Source organism: Lutra lutra, chromosome 14 (genome assembly GCF_902655055.1).
Source record: "Lutra lutra chromosome 14, mLutLut1.2, whole genome shotgun sequence".
Lineage (NCBI taxonomy): Eukaryota > Metazoa > Chordata > Mammalia > Carnivora > Mustelidae > Lutra > Lutra lutra.
Window position 1 is genome coordinate 36,860,627 of NC_062291.1, and position 17,482 is coordinate 36,878,108.

At 47.7% G+C, this 17,482-nt stretch overlaps 1 long non-coding RNA gene across 2 annotated transcripts; it reads left to right on the forward strand.

The window, feature by feature from the left end:
- The first annotated feature begins 537 nt into the window (after positions 1-537).
- Positions 538-13,675, forward strand: LOC125085241 (uncharacterized). Of its 2 annotated transcripts, XR_007122825.1 has the most exons (4): positions 538-1,123; positions 10,491-10,953; positions 11,072-11,324; positions 12,799-13,675. It is a non-coding gene; the product is annotated as an uncharacterized LOC125085241 (long non-coding RNA). The 2 variants fall into 2 exon arrangements; XR_007122824.1 differs by lacking the exon at positions 538-1,123 and having other exon boundaries at positions 10,274-10,953.
- Positions 13,676-17,482: the final 3,807 nt, after the last annotated feature.

Below are 17,482 nucleotides of genomic sequence, written 5' to 3' on the forward strand. Positions count from 1 at the left end.
TCACACATGGGCTCATTGTACGCATCACCCTTATTACCAGGAGAGGATTTTGTATTATGGAACCTTGAGTTTTAAATTAAGTGTCAAATATAATTTGGCCACACTAAGAATTAATTATATGACTGTCCTTAGAAAATCCAGGAAGCTCAGCTCTGAGTGTGAAATTGGTGTCTGCCCACAAGGGAGGGAAGCCCCCCTCCCAACCCCGAAGAGTGAATGGAGGGGGATAGCGATGGTGCTTGGCGTGGTCGGGGCATTTCCCACCGTGGACCCTGGGAAACGGGGCTCCTTGAGGAGTGTTGGCCGAGGGGTAGGGCTTTGGGGCAGAGATGAAAACAGTTTCTAGGAGATGCCCCGCTCCCCCCCCCATCACAGCTGGTCAGTCATAGCCAGCCCCGCCCTCCGTGGCTTGCGCACATCTGTCAGCTGCAGACACACATGTGGCTGGTGTCAGTCCTTCCCCTTTAAGGGAAGGAAAACATTTCCTGAGAGGGTGGCGGGGGAAGAGGGAGCCATGTGGCCAGAAGAGAGGCCACATTTGTCTCGATGACAAACCAAGGACAAAAGCTCAGTCTGGAGCATTCCAGGAGGGGCCTGCCCTCCTCCCGTGGCCTCGGGGCTGGGCCCTGTTTTGAGGAGGGGGAGGCTGGGAGCAGGGTGTGAGCAGCGGGCACGGGCATCCCGGACTCAACCCAAGTCAACAGCTGGCACCCCCACCCGGCCTCCCCTCTCTGAGGAGTCTGGGTTTAATTTTCTGGTCAGTGCCAAAAGGAGGAGGAAGAGGACGAGGAGGAGGAGAAGAAAGGAGTGAGCTGAAGCCCTAATGCGGTCGGCTGGGATCTGTCACTCAGCGCACTGGCCTGCTGACGACTCAGGGCAGCCCCAGCTGTAAGCAGCCCATGATTTATGGACACCGAGTGAACTCCTGCGGCAGAAACCAGCCTTGAGATCAGAGCGGCAATAGGGCCCTTTTTTTGGCAGGAGACAGGGCCGGCATTTTTCTCATTCATGCCAAACTGCTTTGCACGGCAATTAGCTCTGTCCTCATTTAGTCTCCAGTCCCAAAGGGTAATGAAAGTCATAGATCATCTTCAAGACTGCTAATTATTGAGCTCGCTTACAGGTAGGCTTTGTAACTGTGAGAAGGGCCTGTCGGCCCAATATTTATTACTCTTCCAACAAGTAAGCAAAGTGGGGCGGGGGCATTGGAGGGAGAGGGGAAGGAAGAGGGGCCGGGAGGGGGAGCGGTTAGACAGGGTGTTGGGGGGGACAACTTTCTTGAGACACCGCCCAAGCCCAGCCTCAGGATCTCTGACATACCTTCTGCAAATGTGCTCATCACAGGGGAAACGTCTTTATTCCATGGAGCCATTTCTCATGTCCTAACAAACCAGTCTGGGAGAGCAGAGTGGTGCAGAGAGGCTGGTGGAGGGATGGGCTGGGGTCTGCTCTGGGGGGTGGAAAGGTGACTGAGGGGCAGCGGGGAAGAGAGCACAGGAAGAGCAGGGTAGAAACATAAGATGGAAGCCCCCCCAGTGTCCCCCACCAGCCTCAGGTTCAGAGCATCCCCCTGTCTTCTTGGGCCTGCTGAGTGGATAGAGATGGTCCTGAGTCAGGACCCAGGGCTAGGATGAACTCTGTCATGTCAAGGCATGGAGTGTGTGAGGCTAATGCGGGAAAGGTTTTCCTCTGAGCCCTTTGACTTCACTTGGTCATCCTGCCACCAAGCAGTTTTCCTCTCTGAATTATAATTTATACCAGCAGATTCCCACGGGTGTGGCTAACTAAGGGGAAGGTAGGCTCTTATTTCCACATCAACAGACTTAAAAAAATATAATGACTTTTTCTAAAAAAGATTTTATTTATTTATTTATTTGACAGACAGAGATCACAAGGAGGCAGAGAGGCAGGCAGAGAGAGAGGAGGAAGCAGGCTCCCTGCTGAGCAGAGAGCCCGATTCGGCCCTCGATCCCAGGACCCTGAGACCATGACCCGAGCCGAAGGCAGAGACCTTAACCCACTGAGCCACCCAGGTCCCCCAATATAATGGCTTTTTAGAAAAACTAGGCATCGATATTAGCCGGGATTACTGATTTTTAAACAGAGGATGCAATTGAAGCAAGAGCTAAAGAAATACAACACGGCCTGTCAGATGCCACACTTAACATACTCAACAACAAATCCTTACTGAGTGTCCGTTGAGTGCCAGGCACCGCGCTGAGAGCTTTGAGGTCATGTTTCTCCTCTGAGTCCTCATAACCCCCATAACTCCCATGGCCCTGGTGCCATCCCCACTTTACCGGTAGATTAAGTTACATGGCCAAGGTCACATGGCTAGTGAGGGTTGGACCCAACACCATGTGGTTCCGAAGTCCATTCTCTAAACCACAACACTGTATTTTCCTTAATTCATGCTCTCCCCTTGTCTGGGGCGGGGGGCCCAGTAGTGTGCCGGGGTCTTCCCCAACTCCATTCAGCGACATCAAGTTGGGAGCTTGTAACTGACCAGGGTAGGAATGTTTACACTATGGAAAATGGCAAATGCTATGGGTTAGGTTTTCTGTTGGTTTGTTGGTTGGTTCCCGAAGAGCTGTTTACTAAACTTTCACCAGCACACCCCTGGGGAAGGACCCAAGGGGAAGGGGAAAAACATTACACTAGTTCATGGCAAGTTCTCTCCATCAGAGGCAACTGGAGAGAGAGTCTGGAGACGTGAGTTCTACACCCGGCGTTGCTAGTAAGGGACCCCGACTTGAGCAATTTGTCCTCATTTGCTTTGGATGGTCTTTCAGGTGCCAATATGGCCACAGGATTAAGTATAAAACTATTTAAATAAAGAGCCTGGAGCCACAAAATGAAGCTTAACTGCGTTTCAGTTTTTGCTCACGAACATAAGGCGGCTCCCCCATTCATGTGCAGAGTAGGGCTGGGGCTGTGGGTGCATGTGCAAAGCACATGTTGCTGTAGGAGCTGCTTGGGTGTGGAGGACATTCCTTCTGCTTCCTCTTTTGTTCCTCACCGTGTCCGGAGCCAGACAGACTAGGGTAGAAAGCCACCTCTTCCCACCTCTGTGACTTTAGACAGGTTGCTTGGCTTCTCTGTGTTTCCATTTTCTCTACTGGAAAACGAGCATAATCAATAGTGTCTATTCACAGGGTGGTGTGAGGACTGAATGAGATGATGCACACCAACTGCGGGTTACTAACTTGGCACGGAACAAGTGCTCAGTACCTTTGCAGTGTTGCCGCATTTCTCCCCTCGGCCCTCCCGCAGTTTCTTTGGGGGGGGAGGGCGGGGGAAGGAGGTCCTCCACCCCCACCACCCCCACCCCCTCTCCCACCTCCTAGCTGCCAGGGCTCTTGTACGGGTGGCCAGGGCTGAAAAGGAGGGGCTGCTCTCTCCTGCCCCCCACTGTGGGAGCAACCCCCCACCACAAGTATGCAAACCATTGTGTGTTCCTACAGCTGGGAGGAAGGTGTGATCCTGGGGTCTCTTGCTCCCAGGGGTGGAGGCTCAGGCCACAGGGGCATGACCCTGAACTCCGCAGGCAGGTCAGCTGGAAGGACACCAAAGAGGCTGTGGGAGTTCCTAGTCTACTCACCCTGAGCAGCTGTGCTCTCTGTGCATGTGGTTCAGAAATGCCCTTCTGTGTGGGTTGCTTCGGGCAGGACTGGCCCCTCTCCTTGTACGTCTGGCGGTGGGCGTCCTGGGGTGGCTTCCGTCTGTGCCCTGGCCTTGGCTCTGGGAGACCCTGGTCCTCTACCTTCACACCCCTCCGCATGTTCTAGCTGACTTCCCCACGGGCGTCTGAACATGAGCACAGGGTCTTCTCTTTTTCCATCTTTCAGCACTCCCTATCCCCTGATCCTGGGGGACAGTGGCTCTACCAGCTTGGACAACCCCCTCTCCCAATCCTCTCTCCTGACCCTCTGTCTCCAGGACACCTTGCAATTCACCTCTCACCCTGGATCTGTTTCTCTTTACTTTCTTGGCCTCCCATCCCTGTTACCTAACATGCCAACCCCCCCACCCCGCCCTGCCCACCATGGTCTGGCCTTATAATACCCTCTGGACCCTTGACTTAAGGCTTCCTGAGGGTAGGTTGAACACACGAAGGCTTGAGCAGGACACTGATGAGTGGAACCAGGACCCCCAATGAAGTCAGGATGCAAGGCTCCATCCCTAAGCTCTTTTGCTCTCTGGGGCGGTCATCCTCTTCCCCCGGCTTCTCCTCACGGCAGTGGTGTGGCTGCAAAAGCTGTGGCCTCATCGACGCCCATAGAGAATGAAGGATATCTATCCCTGGTCTAGTTCACAAACCCTGGGAAGGACTGGCTTGTCCAAGCCTGGGACATGGGCTCAACCTTGCCTGCATCACTGTGCTGACCGGGTGGGGTTCCAGGATGGGTCAGGCATGGGCCACCCAGCTGCTCGGGTGCATGGTCACATGAAGCGCTGTCCAGAAGCAGGCAGATGCTCTGCTGAGCCAGGAAGCAGGACACCACTGCAGGTAAAGGCGGTCTGTCTGCCCCCCCCAGTCCAGCACTGGCTACAACAAGCACACACAAAGTTGCACGGGGACACTAGGTCCAGACATAGACGATGCTGCCCCATCAGGGATTTGTCTCAGGAGAGCCACAGTCATGTGTGGAGCTAGAGGACAATCTTTTATCATTATTATTATTACTACTACTACTACTACTATTACTATTATTATTTTATGAACCAGAAATGCTTATTGCAGAAATTTGGCTGTAGTTCTAGTTGGGCGGCTCTGGTTGAGGCTGGACCAGGGCCCCCTGCCAGGACTGGGCAGGTGAGGCAAGGAGCAAGCAGAGGGAGCGTGTCTGGGCCTGGGGCCTGGAGCTGCAGGCTGATGCTGGAAGCTGGGCTGCAAGAGAGGCCTGTGCCCTTCGGTTCCATGTTTAGGGCCTTTGCCACACCATCCTCCATCACCATGAAGAACCTCTTGAATTGTTCATTCCCAAGGAGTGACACCAGTGAATCGTCTGTTAACAAATCTGTCTCCTTCCCAAAGGCCCCAGTGGGTTCAGGAGCCAAACCCTGCTTTCCGAGCTGGGGGCTCTCCCCGCCTCACCAGTCCCAGACATCATGGACACTGAGGTGACCAGCAGGACCTCCTTGGCCTGCACAGTGCCACCCTGCTGTGTGAATCCTGGCAGGTGGGCCTTGGGACAGCCCTGCGAATTCATGGGTGGAGGTCTAAATGGGAGTCATAGAACAGAAAGCACTTCCCCAACTTTGCTGTCCCTGGACTAAGAGAAGAGGGTGCGGGTAGAGGGCCTTGTGGGGTGGGCACAACTCCTACACTCTTAATGCTCCTTGTTATCTGCTTGCTACTTGCTGCTACCAGGAGGGGTGGAAACAAGGACTGTTTATGTTAGGGGCAAGGCCTAGGTTTTGAATTGGGATAAAATCTGGCTGGGGAGAGGGACAGTTTGGGGAAACGGGTTGAGACAGAATAGAGGGTAATAACTGAGTCACCAGTGGGTCCCAGCCCTGGACATGTCTCATGCCCACAGGCCTCTGAGAACCTCCTGGCCATCGTCCCCTACTGTGTGGGGAACACACATACATAACAAACAAACACACATACAGAACAAACCAACCCAAACCCGTTTTTATTGTGTCACAGATTCTGTGGGACAGGAATTTGGAGAGGGCACAGTGAGAATGGTTTGTCTCTGGGGACCTCAGCTGGGTTGACTCAAAGGCTGGGGGAATAATCTGGAAAAGTCTTCATTCATATGTTTGGCATTTGAGGCTTGCAGTGAGCTGGAAGGTGGCTTGGCTCTGGGTCAGAAACTTCCACCAGCCTCTCCATAGGAACTTTGTGCGGGGGCTACTTTGGGCTTCCTCCCAGCATGGCAGCTGGATTCCAGGACAGGCACCCCCAGAGAGCCAACAGAAGCTGTGTGCCCCTTCTAGTCTAGCTGTAGAAGTCATACAGTGTCACTTCTGCCACATTCTATTCAGGGAAGCAGTCACAAGCCAGCACAGATTGAATGGGAAAGGAATTAGCTGCTTCTTCATGGGGAGAGACAAGGTGATACTGTAAAGAGTTTATGGGAAAGGAGATGTTGTTGAGGCCCTTACCGAAAGTATGAACAGCCACACCTTTGGAAAATTCAACTGCCACACCCATAAATTGGGAAGATGAGAGGGTCCAGGGGCAGACAGAGCCTCACACCCACTTCACAGAGGGGACAACTGAGGCTACAAAAGTCATTGAACTGAAAAAGGGCCCTTGGGGTGCCTGGGTGGCTCAGTTGTTAAGTGTCTGCCTTCAGCTCAGATCATGATCCCAGGGTCCTTGGATCGAGCCCCACATCTGGTTCCCTGCTCAGCGGGAAACCTGCTTCTCTCCCTCTCCCACTCCCCGTGCTTGTGTTCCCTCTCTCACTGTGTCTCTCTCTGTCAAATAATAAATAAAATCTTAAAAAAAAGAAAGAAAAAGGGCCCTTAAAGCCCAACATATACTCAATTTAGGGATTCTTTCTATGGAATCCCATGGAGCTAAGGATCTAGTCTCTTCCTGAATGCCTATAATGATGTGGAGATCATTAGCTTACAAAGTGGCCCATTCCAATTGCTGCACGGCTGAAATTGTCAGAAAGTTCTTAGATTGTGATAAAAGCTGCATCCCTGTAATGTCTGCTCATCGGCTCTGATTTGCCCCCAGTGAATGAGCATGGGACAAGAAAGAAGGAAACTAACACTCTTGGGTGCTGTGTGTTGGGTCTGTGTCTGGGCCGCTCATAGCCCTTTCCTGGAGGATAAAAGTGTGCCAATCCACTCACTGTCGATGGAGTTGTCACTTTTCCATCCTGAGGTCTTGCCCCTTTTCCTCTATGACCCGTTTTCTATCACCTTTGCTTATGTTCCAGCTTTTCCTGGCTCTCTCTCTCTCTTTTTTTTTTTAAGTAGCCACATCACACAAGATCAGCTTACCTTAAGCTTGCAGTCAGCCAAACATCGCCAGTTATTTTTCATTTCGACTGCTGCTGCCCCGATCTCTCCTGTGCCACCTTTCATCCAGGAGTCTTCTCATCAGACCAGGATTAGAACGAAGATGGATAGCCAGGGGTCCATGGATGGCCCCAAAGGACGTCTGAGCTCAAGGGGTGCCTGAAGGGTGGGACCTGTGAGCTATCTCAGGTGGACCAGGGGTCAGCCTGAGCTCTGGCTTCCTTCTAGCCAAACAAGTTTATTCAGAGACTGTGAGGACCATCCCTTAACACTCACCATGCCTGTCCCCTTCTTGCTTATGGGGGAGGGGACAAACCACAGGGATAGGGACATAACGTTCCTGACAGGCTTACAAGTACGTCACCTGGGTCTGGCCTGGGGACAGGCTTACCACCCGGCATGAAGGGTGAGGTCATGGGGAAGACTGAAGAGGTGGAGAGGATCAAAGAAGGCTCACTGCAGCCCTCCTTCATTTGGGCCTTAGCAGATTCTTCGTCATGTACATATGTATAAAAAAAGAGTAGAAGCATGTATTAATTTTAGGTGAATCCTCATAAATTGACATGTCCCTTGAACACAGTATGAGGACTTCCAGAAATGCAAGTGGCCAAAACAAAACTAAAACTAGTTTCAGTAAGAAAGAGAATATACTGGCTCACCTGCTGTGAAGGCCAAGGGGAGAGTGGGCTTCAGGCTGGACTGGATCCAGGGACTTGGAGGAATCATCAGACTTGTCACCAGAGGACTCCGTTGCTCTGGTTGGCATCATTTGCTTCTACCATAAATTGATTCTTCAGGTAGTGGTAGCCAAGGCTGTAAGAACTTTGGGGTCCTAGCCTTGTGATTCTCAATCTAAAAAAAGTGGACGTGGGGCACCTGGGTGGCTCAGCGGGTTAAGCCTCTGCCTTCAGTTTGGGTCATGATCTCAGAGTCCTGGGATCAAGCCCCGAATCAGGCTCTCTGCTCCACAGGGAGCCTGCTCCCCCCTCACCCCCGCCTACTGCTCTGCTTACTTGTGATTTCTTTCTCTGTTAAATAAATCAATAAAATCTTTAAAAAAGAATAAAAGAAACGGACACTATCTCTCCTTCAGAATCAGTATATAAAATCCCAGGGAAGGACTCTGATTGCCCTGACATAGGTCACATGCTTCTCCTGGGCCAATCTTTGTAGGCAGAATGATAGGATAGAAGGATTGGCCGGGTCTGGGTCATATATCTTTTCTAGTGGCCTGCTGCCTCCCAGGCATCCAGAGGCAGGAAGGAGTATAACAGGCCTTAGAGGACAGGAATGAGCAAGTCAGGAATTAAAGCTATCCTGTCTTCTGGATCTATCTAATATTTCATATCTGCTTCTTTTTGTCCACTTCCTCATTCTCCTGTTTTCCTTTGAAGATGAGCTGCTGCTGCTGCTGCTTTTTTTTTTTTTTTTTTTTTTTCCTTTCTCAGTGTCTACCATGGCTCAAAATGGCTGCCTCAGCCCCAAACATTAGTGACTTTTAGGAGCCTAACACCTCCTGTGGCTGAGTTTAGATTTTCAAGGAAAAGAGAATCTGATTGTTTGCAGGGATAGGTGTTCACTACTGGACCATTCCACTGTGGTGAACATGCAGTACGGACATGGCATCTGAGGTCTCCCCCTTGAACAGGCCTGGTAGGAGCAGTTCCTTAGAGCAGGGAGCTACGGGTAGAGCAGGCATTTTGGACCAACATGTTGTACTAGTCCCAGGTAACCCAGGGAAGGGCAGAGTATGGCACTCTCCTTGCCCTCAAGTAGCTTCAAGTAGAGCTGGGCAGGCAAGATGCTCATTTGGGCCAGGGCTCATAGGCCCCTGGAGAAAGGCAAGGTCATCGTGGGCCAGGGCAGGCAGAACAAACTTGTCCTAGAGGTGGTGAGAACAGAGCTGGCTTTGTCAGGTGGGCAGAAAGGAAAGGACAAGATACTCCAGAGCATGGAGTAGATGTTCTCTTCCTCACACCTGAGCTGGCTCACTTAAACCAATACACAAATGCATCTGAGGTGTCATGATTGAACTTCTCCTCAAAACATGGGCTCTAAAGAGGAAGCTTCTACATGCCTTTCTATCTCCTCCCCCAGATTCCCACCAGACTCCTTATAACACCCTCCACCCCAGGATGCCCAGGAAGTGACCCTCCCCACTCTGCCACTCACCATCTCTGGACATGTGTGTGGAGGCTGCAGGGAGTTTTTCATGACTTTTTGGAAAGTCAAGGATGTCTGTCTCCAAAAGCCAAGGAAGGAAGGGAGGAAAGGAGGGAGGAAGGAAAGGAGGGAAGGAGGGAGTAAGTAAGTAAGTTTGGTTCAAGAATAAAAAGAGGAATATAACTGTTTGCATCTGGAGAAGGTAAAGAACTCTAAGGTAGGGACTTCCTTATTGTGGATGAAGAGAGGTCCAGGGCAATTCTGGCCTTGCTCAAGTTCTCATGGTGGGATTAGAACCCTGGCTTCTCACTGCCCGGGCCCAGAGCTCTTTCCATGAGCCCTTGCTGGCCTGGCTGGGATAATGGGGTGGGGGTGGTGAGGGGTGGGGTTGGGAGGGGGACATGGGGAAATGCCTCACTGTCACAAAGTGGGAGTAGGGGCTCAGCCCAGGAAAGTGTGGCCAAAACCCAGTTCTCCTGGGAGCCCTGAGGGATCCAGAAGTGACTATGAGGTCACCAGTGGCTCCTCCTGGAACTGGGCTAAAGTCCCTCCAATAGACTTTATCTGGGCAGATTCCATTTCCTGTTGGAGGAAAAGGAAGAGATCTTTGTGTTTGTCTGCTGTTTTCCCCTTTCAGGCAGATCAGAAACCAGATTGAGTCAGATAAACCCAGTTGAGAAGAAAGAGGCCCTGGCTGGCTGGGAAGAGAAGGGTCCCTTTCCCAAGTCACGCAGGAAGACACCCAGAGAGACCCTTCCCCTGCAGAGGAGGGAGAAGGGGTTCGAATGGGTCTCCCCTTAGACTCGTAATAATAGTATTTCCAAACGAGGTTGTACCTACAGTGACTGTGTTATTATTTTGCATCTGGTTAAGAGCGACAGATTGTTAACCATGAACTTAAGGACTTCACACTCCTTCACAGTTTCAGCAAGGGCAGTCTCACGAAATGCAAGTGGCCCTAACCTCACTTGACCTCCTCAAGGCTCCCTCTAAGGCAGTCTCGGAGGGCAGGGGGCGTGGAGGAGGAGGCAGAGGAGGTGCGGAGGGGAGAGTGGCTAGAGGGAGGGGAGAGGGGCAGGGAGGAGCAGAGAGGAGGGGTGCGGGGAGTCCGGAGGGAAGGAAACAGGAAAACCAGAGGGAGGACGAGGAGGGAGCCCGGCGAGAGCGCGCGAGGGGCGAGGGCAAGGTGACCGCGGGTATCAGTGAGGGGCCAGTTGTCAGGGTTCTATCTGCGCCGTGATTGATGGGAGCCTGGGTTTTTCTGTCAGCCTGTCACAGCGCAGGAATGTTTAATGTTCTCATTATTGGTTACGCTGTTGTGTATATTTCTCTGTCAGCACCGCGGACCCAGCTGAACTGGCAGAGCACTTCAAAGGCCTGCGGGTCATTCATCATCCCCATGACGCTCCGGCAAATGCTCAGCTTCAGCTCCGCGCCAGGGATTTGTTATGACTTGCGAGCCGGCTGACAGACAGGACAGTGGCGGCCGCGGGAGGGGGACGCGCGGGAGGGAGGCTCGCAGCCCTTTTGTCACTCCGGGGGAGAGGCAGCGCCCAGCGCCCGGAGTCGGGGCGGGGTGGCAGGTGGGGGGCCTGGGTGGGGGAGGCAGAAGGTGCAGCCTGGTCGGGAGTCACCCACGGTGGGGGGCAGGGGTGCACAGGGGGCTGGGGTCCCAGGACAGCCCCCCCCCCCGCCCCACGCTGTGCCCGCAGGCCCAGGGAGCGCCCTCGCCCCTCCCGTTCCACCCTCCTCCTCTCGGCTGGCCGCGGCGCCTCCGAAAGTTGTGCTGAAAACCCAGAGGTTGGGGAAAAAAGGGAAACTTGCAACCGGCCGGGGCCGGGAGGGGCGGGGTTGGGGGGGAGGGGAGGGGAGGGGAGGGGAGAGCAGCAGAATATCGGAGCTTTGTTTCCTTTCCCAGGCCGTGACATGATTAATCGTTTTCTTCTGATCTAATTTTGGAACATGAAAAACAGCACATTTGTCTTGAAGAAAAATGATGTGCCGAACTGCGCAGATGGAAATTTCGAGCAATGAGAAAGATTAAAGTGAAACCCCACTCCTTAGACCTAATCATGAGTTGTAGATTATTCTGTCGGCCCAGCCAGATGGTAGCTCTGATTCCACAGCCCCTTCTTATATTAATGAATACTAGACTGTTATATTTGACTTAGGTAAGTGAAATGTCTATCAGAGCTAATGGACTGCCAGCCAGCATAACACATGTTGTACCGCTAAGGGTCCTTGCTGCATTTTTCATGTTTTATACTAATGTAGAACATTTTGTTTCCTACTGTTTTTCATCATTGTCACTGTTTGCTAAATATTTTCACATGGAAGGGGGGGAGGGAGACAAAGTCATGAGGAAAAAGAACCCCCCCACCAAACTTGTGTCCAAAGCTAATTTCCTCCCGTTGGGCTTGGCTATAACTCTACGAGTAAAACAGTCACCCCAAGCAATGCGTACAGGAACTCAATAGTAACGTGATTAAGTTCCTAGTCAACAAGACTACACTGGACTGTATGTTAACAAACCTAATTATAGCCCCGTAGTGATAAATTGGGCCAGGGCCCTTGCCACACATCTCTGAGGTCATGTCTAGAAGAGCAGCTTGACCCTCTTGTCCCAGGGGAGAGAAAACTGTCTTGGAGAGAAGTCCCAAGCTCGGCTTGCATGAGGGGCTCTCCTGACTCGGGGGGTCCTCTGCCTGGGGAGGGTGGGCGCAAGGTCGGAAACGTGGTGGTGGAGCTGAAGGTCAGAGGTATGAGCCACCAGGCCTGAGGCTCTTCTGGAGGAGGCTGAAGGGGGGCGGCTTCGAGCTGTGGGCACCAACAGTGTTGTGAGCGTTGCCAGGATGCCTGAGAGGATAGCGTGCTGTCCCCAGTTCACTGGTTCCGTGGAGGCCTCGGGACCTGGTGGCTCACCTTCTCTGGGCCCCATGACGGCAGCCCCTTCTTCCAGCACCTTCTCTGTGCACTGGTGAGGCCCCGAAGAGCTTGCTGTTCAAGAGGAAATCCTGAGTACTTATTTGTGAAAACCCCAAGGCTGGCTGGGACTGGTGTCCTGGAGAAAATGAGTCCTGGAGATGGAATCTGAAAGCTGTTTGGGCAGATAAGACGCAGGCAGTTGAGAGATATCTTCAAAGGGGAGTGTCTTTTTTTTTTTTTTCTTTTTTAAAGATTTTTGTTTATTTATTTGACAGAGAAAGAGAGCTCAAGTAGGCAGAGAGGCAGGCAGAGGGAGAGGGAAAAGCAGACTCCCCGTTGAGGAAGGAGCAGGATACAGGACTCCATCCCAGGACCCTGGGACCATGACCTGAGCCGAAGGCAGATGCTTAACTCACTGAGCCACCCAGGCACCCCCAAAGGGTAGTGTCTTGAGAAAAAAATGGAAAGAAATACACAGAGAGGAGAGACCTATACAAGACAACACATGAGAGAGAGAGAGAGAGAGAGGGAGGAAGGCAGAGAGAGAGAGAAGGAAGAGAAGAATGCAGAGAAAGAGAGAGACATCGAGGCAAGGAGGTATAAATACCAACAGAGAAGATAGCCAACGAATTCAAACTATTCTTGCTCCAGCCAAAATGAGCTCCCTAAAAGCGAATTTCACCCCTGCTTAAAATTCTTTCTCGGTGGTGATTCTTGCAGGATTCAGTTCAGATGAATTGGCTGTGAAGAGACGACCTTTCCCATCTACTCCCAGCTTACTCCTCCAGCCTCATCTCTCACCTCTCCTTCACTAGGAACCTGCTGTTCCGCCACAGGAGCCTTCTCGGGGCTCTGAAGAATGCTAGGCTCTTTCACAACAATGTATTTGTGTCTGTGTTTGTCTGTCCCACTCCCTTCCATTCTTTATCTGGCAAACTCCTATTCATCCTTCAAGACCCAACACCCATGTGTCCTCCTCTGCCCCTTTCCTCACATTCCTCTGGGCATTATCTAATACTCTTGGCTTCCATCACAGTTTGTCCACATCCCTGTGGAAATATGGTGTGGGTTGCATTGGAAAATGCATGTTTTTGTAAACACACTTCTACATTTCCTTTCCCTTCCAACTATTTGTGCGTTCATCCGTTTGTTCATGCATCCGAGTAGTGCGTCTTGAGAACCTACTATATTGCCAGGTGTTGTTTCAGGCCCTAGGGATTCAGCCCGGTACAAAATTCTCAGCCCTCTCAGAGGTGCCATTTTGGTATTATCTGTGTGGGTCTGTTAGTGAGGCTTCTTCGCAGGAAGAAATAGAAATTCATTTAGGCCAGCTCTCATAGTGGGGGTTATTGTAAAATAGTGGCAATAAAGGAGTGAAAATCTCATGGGGACCCAAGACAACTGGATGGCTTCTGAACAACCTCTCAGCTTCCATAACTCATTATTGGGTCACTCATGGCCCCTCCCAGGCCTTACTGCCGTTTTAAAAACTTTGTATTGTGGTATACACGCAGAAAACTGCACATAAGGGGCACCTGAGTGGCTCAGTCGCTAAGTGTCTGAGCTTCTGCTCAGGTCATGATCCCAGGGTCCTGGGATGGAGCCCTGCATCAGGCTCCCTGCTCAGCAGGAAGCCTGCTCCTCCCTCTCCCACTCCCCCTGCTTTGTTCCCTCTCTCGCTGTGTCTCTCTGTCAAATAAATAAATAAAATCTGAAAAAAAAAAAACCTGCATGAGAACACAGCTCAATGAATTTTCACAAACTATAATTCACAGTAAGATTAAGCGGCAGAATATTTAGCACTCCAGTGCCCCCTCTTGTCGTCCTTTTCCATTTCATTTTTAAGTTAAATTCCCACCCAACTTCCCTCCATTATTTACTATGACATTTTGATTTCTTTTTCAGTGGGTTGGTTTTTCTGAACAGCTTTATTGAAGTAAAATTTACATTCCACAAAATCATCTATTGTATAGAATATTACTCAGCCATAAAAAAGAATGAAATCTTTCCATTTACTACAACATGGATGGACCTAGAGGGTATTATGCTAAGTGAAATGAATAAGGCAGACTTGAGAAAGAGAAATACCATATGATTTCACTTATATGTGGACTCGAAAAGACAAAACAAATGAGCAAACAAACTCATAAATACAGAGAACAAACTGGTGGTTGCCAAAGGGGAGGGGTAGGGGGAGAGGTAAAATGGGTGAAAAGGATTAAGAGGTACAAGCCTCAAGTTATAAAGTAAGTCATGGAGAGAAAAGTACAGCATAGGGAATATAGTCAATAATATTATAATAATGTATGGTGACGGATGGTGATTACACTTACTTCGGTAAGTACTGAGTAATGTGTAGCTTTGTCAAATCAATATGCTGTACATCTGAAACTAATATAACATTGTATTTCAGTTATATTTTAATAAAAAATCACCCATTGTAAGTGAACAATGCAATGATTTTTAGAGTTGTACAATCATGACTATAATCCAGTCTTAGAACATTTCCAACATCCCCCCCAAATTCTCTTGGGCCCATTTTCAGTCAATCCTAAGTTCCAGCCCCAGTCCTAGGTAAAGAGCTTTTACATCTAGGTCTGTGATCTATTTGAAAAAAATATGACAACTTTTTTGAGATACAATCTGCAGGCTATAAATTCCATCCTTTAAAAAGGTAAAATTCAGTGGTTTTAATATATTACAAAGTTGTGTAAATATCACCACTCTCTAATTCCAGAATATTTCATCACCCAAAAAAAGAACCCCCCCCACCATGCTTAAGCAGTCACTGCCCATTCCTCCCTCCCCCAATCCCTGGCAAGCACAAATCTGTTTTCTCTCTCTATGGATTTGCCTATGCTAAACGTTCCGTACAAATGGAATCATACAGTATGAGACCTCTGTGTCTGGCTTGTTTCCCTCAGCATAGTGTTTTCAAGATTAATCCATGTTGTAGCATGAATGAGAACCTCATTTCTTTTTTATGGTCAAATAATATTCCTATATTACCATACGGATTTATAACATTTTGTTTATCCATTCCTCATTGATGGAGATTTGGGTTGTTTCCATTTTCTGGCAATTATGAATAATGCTGCTGTGAACATGTGCGTACAAATTCTTGTGTGCACATATGTTTTCAATTCTCTTGGCTATATATCCAGGAGTAAATAGGATTGCTTGATCATATGCTAACTCTATGTTTAACTTTTTGACTGTGATCCATTTGAAGCTAATTTTTGTATAGGTATAGGTTGAGAGTCTAAGTTCATTTTTATTTTCATACGAATATCCAGTTTGTCCCAGCACATAACTTTTTAAAATCATGAATTATCACTTGGGTATATCAGAAGTTTTTCCTGCAACTATTGAGTGAGGTAGTAAAATCTCTAGTCTTATTGTTGATTTATTTCTGTTTGAAATTATCATGTGAGTTTTGTTCTTTATTCTTTTAATATGGTAGACTATATTAATTTATCTTCAAATATTAAACCAACCTGCCATTCTTGGGGTAAATACACTTAGTCACAGGATGTAATCCTTTTTATGTGTTGCTGAATTTGGTTTGCTAGTATTTTGTTAAGAATTCTTGCATCTGTTTTCATGAGGGATGTTGGTTTTCTTTTCTTTTTTCTGTGACATCTGTGTTTGGCTTTGATTTCTCGCTAAATCTAGCATCATAGAATGATTTGCAAGTATTCCCTCCTTCCACTATTTTTTGATTTTGTGAAGGATTGGTATTATTTCTTCTTTAAATATTTAATATTTGATTCACCAGTAAAGCCGTCTGGGCTTAGTCTTTTCTTTGTGGGAAGATGTTTAATTACTCATTCAGTTTCATTTTTCATCATAAGTTTTATCAGATTTTCAATTCTTTGTGAGTCAATTTTGGTAATTTGTGTACTTTCACAATTTTCCCACTTAATTTTAGTTGTCTAATTTGATGGCATAAAGTTGTTCATGTATTCTCTTACAATCCTCTTAATTTTTGTAGTATCAGTAATGATATGTCTTCTTGATTTTGGTAATTTGTATTTTCTCTCACTTTCTAGATAGTAAGGTTAAGAATTTTCCAATTTCATTGAGTTTTTCAAATAACCAAATTTGGCTCTATTGATTTTTCTTTATTTTCCATTTCATTGATTTATGTTCTAAGAATGTAATTTAATTTACAGATTTTTGGCATTTCTCCTGTTTCTTTCTTATGGATCTCTAATTTAGTTTTGTTGTGGTCAGGGAACATATTTTGTATGATTTCACTCTTTTTAAAGTTAAACGGACCTGTTTTGTGCTCTAGCATATGATTTATCCTGGAGAATGTTCCATGTGTTCTTGAAAAGAATGTTTATTTTGCAGTCTTTGGGTAGAATGTTGTGTACATGTCAGTTAAGTCAAGTTTGTTGATAGTGTTATTCACATATTACATGTTTTTTCTGACTTCCTAACTGATTGATCAATTATTGAGAGTAGGATCTTGAAATCTACAATTATTATTGTTGGATTGTCTATTTCTCCTTTCAATTCCATCAGTTTTTGCTTTATGTATTTTAAGGCTCTCTTGTTAAAGGCATTCACATTTATTTATTTATTTTTATTAAAAAAAATTAACATATAATGTATTATTTGTTTCAGTGGTACATGTCTGTGATTCACCAATCTTACACAATTCACAGCGCTCACCATAGCACATGCCCTCCCCATTGTCCATCACTCAGCCACCTTTTCCCTCCCACTCCCCTCCACTTCAGCAACCTGCAGTTTATTTCTTGAAATTGAGAGTCTCTTATGGTTTATCTTCCTCTCTCGTTTTGTCCTGTTTCATTTTTTCCCTGTCTTCCTCCATGATCCTCTGCCTTGTTTCTCAAATTCCACATATCAAGTGCACACACATTTCTAATAGTTACTTCCTGATATAGTAATATATTCCTGATATATAAATATCCCTTATTATAAAAATTTCCCTCTTTATCTCTACTAGTATTTCTTGTCTTAAAGTCTATTTTGTCTGCTATTAATGTAGACTCTCATTAGTAAATTTGATTATTAGTGAAAATGATCATGATCTTCAAATATATAGAAGCTCTGCTAATTAACCTTCATTTAAAAATATTTCTTTATTTCCTCTGTAAAACATACAAACTGATGCTCTAAGCACAATAAATACTTGTAACTGATATGATACTGTCCAACACTAGTTGTGTTGTCTGCTTACTACAAATCAGTTGTGTATGTTCCTAAGCCTGTTTATGTCAGCTTTACTTGTAATTTTCATTACCTACTTGATTTAAATATAACATAAACTTATAAAATCTGACTATAACAAGAAATGAATTTTTTATATTAACTAAATTGAATGTTTTAGAAAGACTCAATAAAAACAAACGGCAAAAAAATTGTGTCAAAT